Source organism: Rhinopithecus roxellana, chromosome 22 (assembly GCF_007565055.1).
Source record: "Rhinopithecus roxellana isolate Shanxi Qingling chromosome 22, ASM756505v1, whole genome shotgun sequence".
In the NCBI taxonomy this organism is placed as follows: domain Eukaryota; kingdom Metazoa; phylum Chordata; class Mammalia; order Primates; family Cercopithecidae; genus Rhinopithecus; species Rhinopithecus roxellana.
In genome coordinates this window covers 11,415,483-11,423,216 of record NC_044570.1, presented here as the reverse complement: position 1 = coordinate 11,423,216, position 7,734 = coordinate 11,415,483, and the positions used below count along the sequence as shown (strand labels likewise).

Here is a 7,734-nt window from a genome sequence, read left to right as displayed (position 1 = left end):
GACCCCCCCCAACACCAGGACCTTGGGGCTCTGCTGTCACCCTTCCCCCTCCCACTCCAGCAGCTACAGCCCAGTTCTCTCAACCTGACCCAGTATGTAGGAGTCAATCTCTAAAGGTGGCCAGCCAGACTCTTGGAGGCCCAGTGGGCAGGCCAGGCAGGGTGGGCACGTAGCCTCCCAGACTGGGGCAGTGGGTATGGGTGGGGGCTGTGGCTGAAGACCTCCCCCACCCACTGCAGACCCCAGGGGACTCTCACATCACAGCTGCCATGGCCACCAATAAGGAAAGACTCTTTGCGGCTGGTGCCTTGGGGCCTGGATCTGGCTACCTGGGAGCGGGTGTCCCTTTCGCCTTCCCAGGGGCACTCAAGGGTTCTCCGCCTTTCGAGATGCTGAGCTCTAGCTTCCGGGGCCTGGGCCAGCCTGACCTCCCCAAGGGATGGCCTCTCTGTCAGTGGATACACAGAGCACCAGCTCAGAGGGGATGCTGCACAGCTCACCCTCGCCCCCTCCACCTCCTCAGGTCTACAAGCCATGCTTTGTGTGCAATGACAAGTCCTCTGGCTACCACTATGGGGTCAGCTCTTGTCAAGGCTGCAAGGGCTTCTTTCACCGAAGCATCCAGAAGAACAGGGGGTACACATGTCATCGCGACAAAAACTGTATCATCAATAAGGTGACCAGGAATCGCTGCCAGTACTGCCAGCTACGGAAGTGCTTCCAAGTGGGCATGTCCAAGGAAGCTGTGCGAAATGACTGGAACAAGAAGAAGAAAGAGGTGAAGGAAGAAGGGCCACCTGAGAGCTATGAGCTGAGCCCCCAGTTAGAAGAGCTCATCACCAAGGTCAGCAAAGCCCATCAGAAGACATCCCCCTCACTCTGCCATTGGGCAAGCATGCCACGAACTCCAGTGCAGACCACGGCGTGCAGCTAGATCTAGCACTGTGGGACAAGTTCAGTGCACTGGCCACCAAGTGCATCATCAAGACTGTGGAGTTTGCCAAGCAGTTGCTTAGCTTTACAGGGCTGAGCATTGCTGACCAGATAACTGTGCTCAAGGCTGCCTGCCTAGATATCCTGATGCTGCGGATCTGCACAAGCTACACCCCAGAGCAGGACACCATGACCTTCTCCAAAAGGCTGCCCCTGAACCAGACCCAGATGCACAATCCTGGCTTCGGCCTCTCACAGACCCTGTCTTTGCCTTTGCTGGGCAACTCCTGCCCCTGGAGATGGATGACACCGAGACAGGGCTGTTTAGCGCCATCTGCCTCATGGGCGGAGACCGCATGGACCTGGAGGAGCCGGAAAAACTGGACAAGCTGCAGGAGCTACCGCTGGAAGCCCGCCCCAAAGGCTCTACGCCCGGGGCCGGTGGCCCAGCCGGCCCTACAGGTTCCCAGGGATGCTCATGAAAATCACCGCCCTTAGGCCGGGTGCGGTGGCTCAAGCCAGTAATCCCAGCACTTTGGGAGGCCGAGACGGGCGGATCACGAGGTCAGGAGATCGAGACCATCCTGGCTAACATTGTGAAACCCCGTCTCTACTAAAAATACAAAAAACTAGCCGGGCGACCTGGCGGGCGCCTGTAGTCCCAGCTACTCGGGAGGCTGAGCCAGGAGAATGGCGTGAACCCGGGAGGCGGAGCTTCCAGTGAGCTGAGATCCGGCCACTGCACTCCAGCCTGGGCGACAGACCCAGACTCCGTCTCAAAAAAAAAAAAAAAAAAAAAAAAAAAAAAAAAAAAAAAAAAAATCACCGCCCTCCTGCGCATCAGCACTAGCACTAAGGGAGCCGAAAGGGCCGTTACCCTGAAGATGGAGATTCCAGGCCCAGTGCCTCCCCTAATCCTAGAGATGCTGGAGAACCCTGAAATGTTTGAGCGTGACTCCTCGCAGCCTGGTCCCCATCCTAATGCCTCTAGCAAAGATGAAGTTCCCCGGGGCCAGGGCAAAGGGGACCTGAAGTCCCCAGCCTGACCAGGGCCCCAGACCTCCCGCCGTGGCGGTTGGGGCTGCGGGCAGCAGGCTGACCATCTCCCAGACCGCCAGTGACTTGGAGAGGACCTGCTATGCCCTCTCCCCACTCCTTCCAATGAGCTCCTTGTTTTTGCCAAAGTTTCCAGGGGTGCCTCTGTGTTCATCCGCTTCCCGATCTAACCGACTCCCTTGTCAGTCCTGGGGGCCTGCCCTGCTCCCATCAGGAGAGAGGGCAGAGGGATGAGCCTGGGTTTGGACTCTAAAATCTCAGCACTGCCCCTTGGGTGCCAGGGTCCTAGGCTCCCCAGGGCAAGAGGAAGACCCTGCCATTCCACAGGCCCTTCCTCTGCCAGGTGCTTGGCTCTCTGGGAGCAAATAATAACACTAGAGACCAAAAAGGGGGCAAAGGAGAAGGGCTGAGCCCACCTTCTGGCCCCTACCTTTGGTGCCTACTGCTGTGTGATGCACCTGCAGGGAGTGTGCTAGCCTCTGTGCCCCATCCATGTGCCAGGTCAAGGTGGGGGCAGGCTGGGCCATGCATTTCTGGGGCAGGAACAGAGGGTGAAAGGGACAGATAGATGCAGGTCCATTCTGCACCTCTTGGCTGTGGTGCAGCGTTCACCCTGTGCCCTCCGTTACAAGTCCCTCCCCCAGCCCTGTCCTGTGCCTTAGGCTTCTCCTGCCTTCCATCTCAGCCATCGGGGCGGGGACCCTCCTACGCTACAGAGGGACCAAGGGATCCCTCTCTCCCTAGTGCCTTCCACCCTTTAACCCGCAGAGCAAGTTGGCCCAGGGATGGGGGGTACTGCTTAGCTGATCCTGCCCTGGCGCAGAGGAAGCGTCTATTTGTTTATTTATTAGCTTTTGTTTACACCCTGGAATTGACCCCTTCCTTCAGGGTTCTTGGGTGGGGAAGCCCGGGGCCCCTGTGACCCCTCCCTTCTTTCTCCAATCCCCAGTTTGTACTTAGCTGCCAAATAAGTTTCCCATTGGGTCCCTGTGTTCTCTTGGAGGGTCAGGGTACTGTCCCCTCCCCTCTGTTTACATCTCTGCTCTACCCCGTTGTATCGCATATTGCTGAGTTGTCTATTTTTGCAAAATAAAATGATGGAAACTCAAAAAAAAAAAAAAAAAAAAAAAAAACGAAAGAAAAAAGAAAATATTTTGCTACAGGGAGTTCTCAGTAGCTCAGTAGTCAATGAAAGTTTTCCAAAAATCTGATTTTTCCTTGAAGTGAGGGGCTGACTTTATTCAATTCTGAATTATCATGTGAGTCCATCAGACGTTCCTTGAGATGCTTTTGTTTTCCCATGAAAACTTCAGTCACTTCAGAATGCAACTGAAGCAATATCACACTTTTTTTCCCCATAAACAGCCATCATAACTTCAGTGTGCAGCAGAAGTGCTTCATGAGCAGTTGCCATTTCACTGTAGAGATTATTAATGTGATATATATATATATATATATATATATATATATATATATATATATACATATCCATATACAATTTTATTGTTTCCTCCAAACCACTCTTAAGTGAAATGACACTTTCTCTTCTTTGATTCGGAGACTGCATGGTGCTAAAAAAACACGATGACACTTCATACCTTTTGGTGTGACTGTTTTGATTTGTTTTAAGAACCCAGTAGCTTTACTCACCATTGTTTTGTCCCTGAAGTGCATATGTCAGCATTCAGGAAAAGGCACATGACATGAATATGTTATGAAAATTGTTTTGACCTCCTGGTTTTAAACACCCTCATAGGATCTTGGGGACTCCAAGGTTCTGAAAACCACACTTTGACAATTGCTACCCTAGCCTACTATAGACATGTATAATTGTGGATAATTACAGCTCTAATTTTGATATGTTCTGTTACTGCAGTCTATCCTGTTGCAATTATGAATGATTTGTGAACCACGACTACTCCCAAGTATGTTTGACCCATTGGTTTCTTACTTTATTAAGAACTTTGCTTCCACCAAGGTGTGTGTTTTATAAGACAGCAAAACAAATAATTACATTTTTCACATTAGACTAGAATTCACAACAAGCATAGAGCTACAAGTAAAATAAAAGTAAATAAATAAAACTTTCAGAACTCTAATTGTATTCCATAAAGTAGCTACTTTAAAAACTTCACCATTATTAGAATTAACTTCATTGAAATTCTATTTCTGTCTTCTGATGTCACAAACAGAAAACCGATGCCATTCATGTGCTTGTGAAGGCGAAGCTCTTTTGCTAGTGGAGCCACTGTGCTAACAGCCATCTCTTCACTTTCCACATACGAACAAGAACATTTGGAGCTGAAAAGGAGGGAAATTAGACCAGCCATGGTGGCTCATGGCTGTAATCCCAGCACTTTGAGAGGCTGAGGCAGGCAGATCACTTGAGGTCAGGAGTTTGAGGCCAGCCTGGCTAATATGGTGAAACTCCATCTCTAATAAAAATATAAAAATTATCCAGGCATGATTGTACATTCCTGTAGTCCCACCTACTCAGGAGGCTGAGGCAGGAGAATGGCTTGAACCTGAGAAGTAGAGATTGCAGTGAGCAGAGATTACACTACTGCCCTCCAGTCTGTGTGACAGAGCAAGACTTTGTTTTAGGACAAAAAAATTTAAAAAGAGGGAATTAATATTTAGCAGTCATTCTATCTAAATTAAAAAGAAATACCAACATGAATTACAAAGGTGCTATGATAAGAGCATTTAGACAGCTATTTATGTGCATTAACTGGAACATTGTTTTTCAGCATATATTTGCTGTATACCTAATCTATAATGCCCTACTGCCATGCTGAAGTTTAACCCGATGGCTTTAAATACATTTCTTGGGCAGTAGTACCAGCCATGGGTCAACTGACTAATATACCAGATGGCCAGTACTGCTGACCATTATTGTCAACAGTCAGAAGCCAACAGCACCTAGGTTTTTCTTTCCCAGCACAATTTGCTGTATCAATGAGGCCCCAGCACACTGTCTTTAAATAGCAGTGTTAATCACTTTGCACCAGGAAAGGTTTAGGACAAGAGGTTAGCTGCTAGTATTTCAGAAGTAACCAGGGGAAGTGGAAACTCAGAACACCATGTCTGCATTGCATATACTACTAGAGAACACCATGCAAGCCAACTCTGCAACTTCACAGAAGAGCTCTACCCAACTTTTCCAGCTGTCTAAAGTGCAACTACGAATAATAACGTCATTAACTATAATGCAATCCATAACCAATGCTAAACTGAAGGGGCTTCTGAGACAACCAGCAAATACATGCACATTTTGAATGTGCAAGAAACATGTCCCATAAAACCAAGAATTGTGGCTACCAAATGAAGTAAATGGACTGCAGGAAGTCTACAATGTCATGGAATTCTCTAAATCAATGGTTCCTAACCTTTTGGAGAAAGGATGATAATCACCCTTTGAGTTTCTTCTTTTCTTTCCTTCTTTTGAGACAGAATTTAGCTCTGTCACCCAGGCTGGAGTGAAGTAGTGCAATGTCGGCTCACTGCAACCTCTGCCTCCCAAGTTCAAGCAATTTTTGTGCCTCAGCCTCTAGAGTATCTGGGATTACAGGCACCCACCAACACACCCAGCTATTTTTCTTTCCATTTTTTTATAAAGATGGGGTTTTGACATGTTGGCCAGATTGGTCCCTAACTCTTGACCTCAAGTGATCTGCTTGCCTCAGTTTGCCAAAGTGCTGGGATAACAGGCATAAGCACCCAGGAGAATTTGAGAACTTGAGAATTTGCCACCATTTGAGAATTTTCTGAGTGTTATGAGCAGCCTCCCTGGAAGAATGCAGCTCTCTGTAAATACTGTCCATCAAATTTCAGAGTCCAAAGAGATCCTCAAGTCTATAATCTCGCAACCTCTACTGTCTGAATCTCCCAACACCGTAATTCTTCAATGGTGGCTCTATCTCTTGTTGGGGTCACTGTGGAATTTTGCAAGTTATTTGTGTGTGCGTTATTATTATTGTTATACTACTTAATTGTCACTACTGACATTTAGTGGACAAATGCCAGGAATGAGAAAATGTTTAAAAACATACATGACATGAAACAAAACAACAAAAGAATTCTATCATTTCCTATACAATTTTGAAATCTCCTGCTAGGTATTTATGTATATATAATACCTCTCAATGATGACCTGAATCTAAATCTAGAACCTAACTCCACTTTATATCTAAACCCAAGAACTTTTTTGCACGTTTTTATAAACATTGAACTTTCCAAGAAACAGCTGCCAAGTAATTAAAGGAAAAATTGTAGTCTGTTTATTTGGAAACTTACCAAGAGGTGTTAATAATTTCAGAAAAATTCCAACACTGCTTATGGTATCTGAGTCCCTGGCACAAAGAATTCACCATCTCCACCCCGTTCTCCTAACGTGTGTCCAGGGCACTTGCAACTATCACAAACAGCTGATTTGATGTGCACGTATAAATATCGGAGCACTTGCTTGTGTCATGCAGTGAAAATACATACATTATATCATTGCCAATTACTTTCCATAATTTTTGTTCCTTGAATTGCAGTTAGGAAACTTCATAGAGCATTGGAGAATCATTATATATTGTGCATGTAAAGTATTTGTGCCTGATACTTAGCAAACACTATAATCTATAAAATTAGCTATCATTAATGCCATTTTTATTGTTAATATAAGTGTATCAGAACAAGTGGCCCATTTTAAATATTTGTTATATAAGTGGGAGGTGTGTGTCTCTGAAAGTCTGGAAGAATTGCTCTAGGAATAATCCAGTTTGAGAGGTTTAAGGAAAATTGTCTTCAAGTGAGAGACATGATGTTAAGATCTACCTTTAAAAGATAGGCATGTTTTAGTCCCACTGCCTTAAATGTGTCATGGTTTTGACATCACTGAAATGCTTCCTCAGCCTAAAAAAGAAGTCCTAACTGTGCTTGTAATTTTAGATGATTTTAACCTTTTCCCCTTGTTCCACTCAATACATACAGTCCACCTCCTCCATATTTACTGAGTGTTGACAAAATGGATAACCATTTACAGAGAAGTCTTTTGCCTCCAACATTAAATGACATGTTTGCCCGAACAAAAGCAAATTCATTGGAGCCTCACTGCAAATAGGCCATGGCCGTATCCCTCATGAGGTTGTTCATGAAGTCTTTGTTTACTACGTCTGCCTGTCTCACATCCGTCTGTGATTACAGCCACACCTATCAATGTCTGTGTTTATGATCAATCAGTTTTTTTCTCTCTGTGATCTCCTAGGGAGTCCAATGCAATCAACCCCACCAAAACGGTGACATTTCAGCACTTTGATCCTTGCTGAGGTGCAAATAAGATGTTTTATTTCTGCTCATAAAATGAAATTGGCAACCATGAGACCTAAGAGATTCTGAGAAACGGCATGGACTTTATAACTTCTTTCAATAAAAGTCAAATCATGCATTATTTTCTTGACTGCATTTCCGGGAGGAAGACCTGGGAATCTTGCTAAATGTGTGTGTGTTCGTGTGTGTGTGTGTGTGTGTGTGTGTATAGCTTTCTATATTTATGCACACAGACACCCATGTCTTCGAGATATTTACATATCTTCAGGAAATAGTGACTTTCCTGAAGATACGTAAATTGCTTATATATATATATATTTTTTTCCTATCCTTTGAGAAATGCCTACTGCTCCTTCTTTCACTCCTCAAATAAATCTCCTTTAAATTTCATAATTTTCAATGTAAGATGTGCATAATACTCTCTGTTTT

At 45.4% G+C, this 7,734-nt stretch overlaps 1 pseudogene; it reads left to right on the top strand.

Annotated features, from left to right (window-relative positions):
• Positions 1–269: 269 nt before the first annotated feature.
• LOC104659382 lies at positions 270–1,979 on the top strand (annotated as a pseudogene).
• The last annotated feature ends 5,755 nt before the right edge of the window (positions 1,980–7,734 follow it).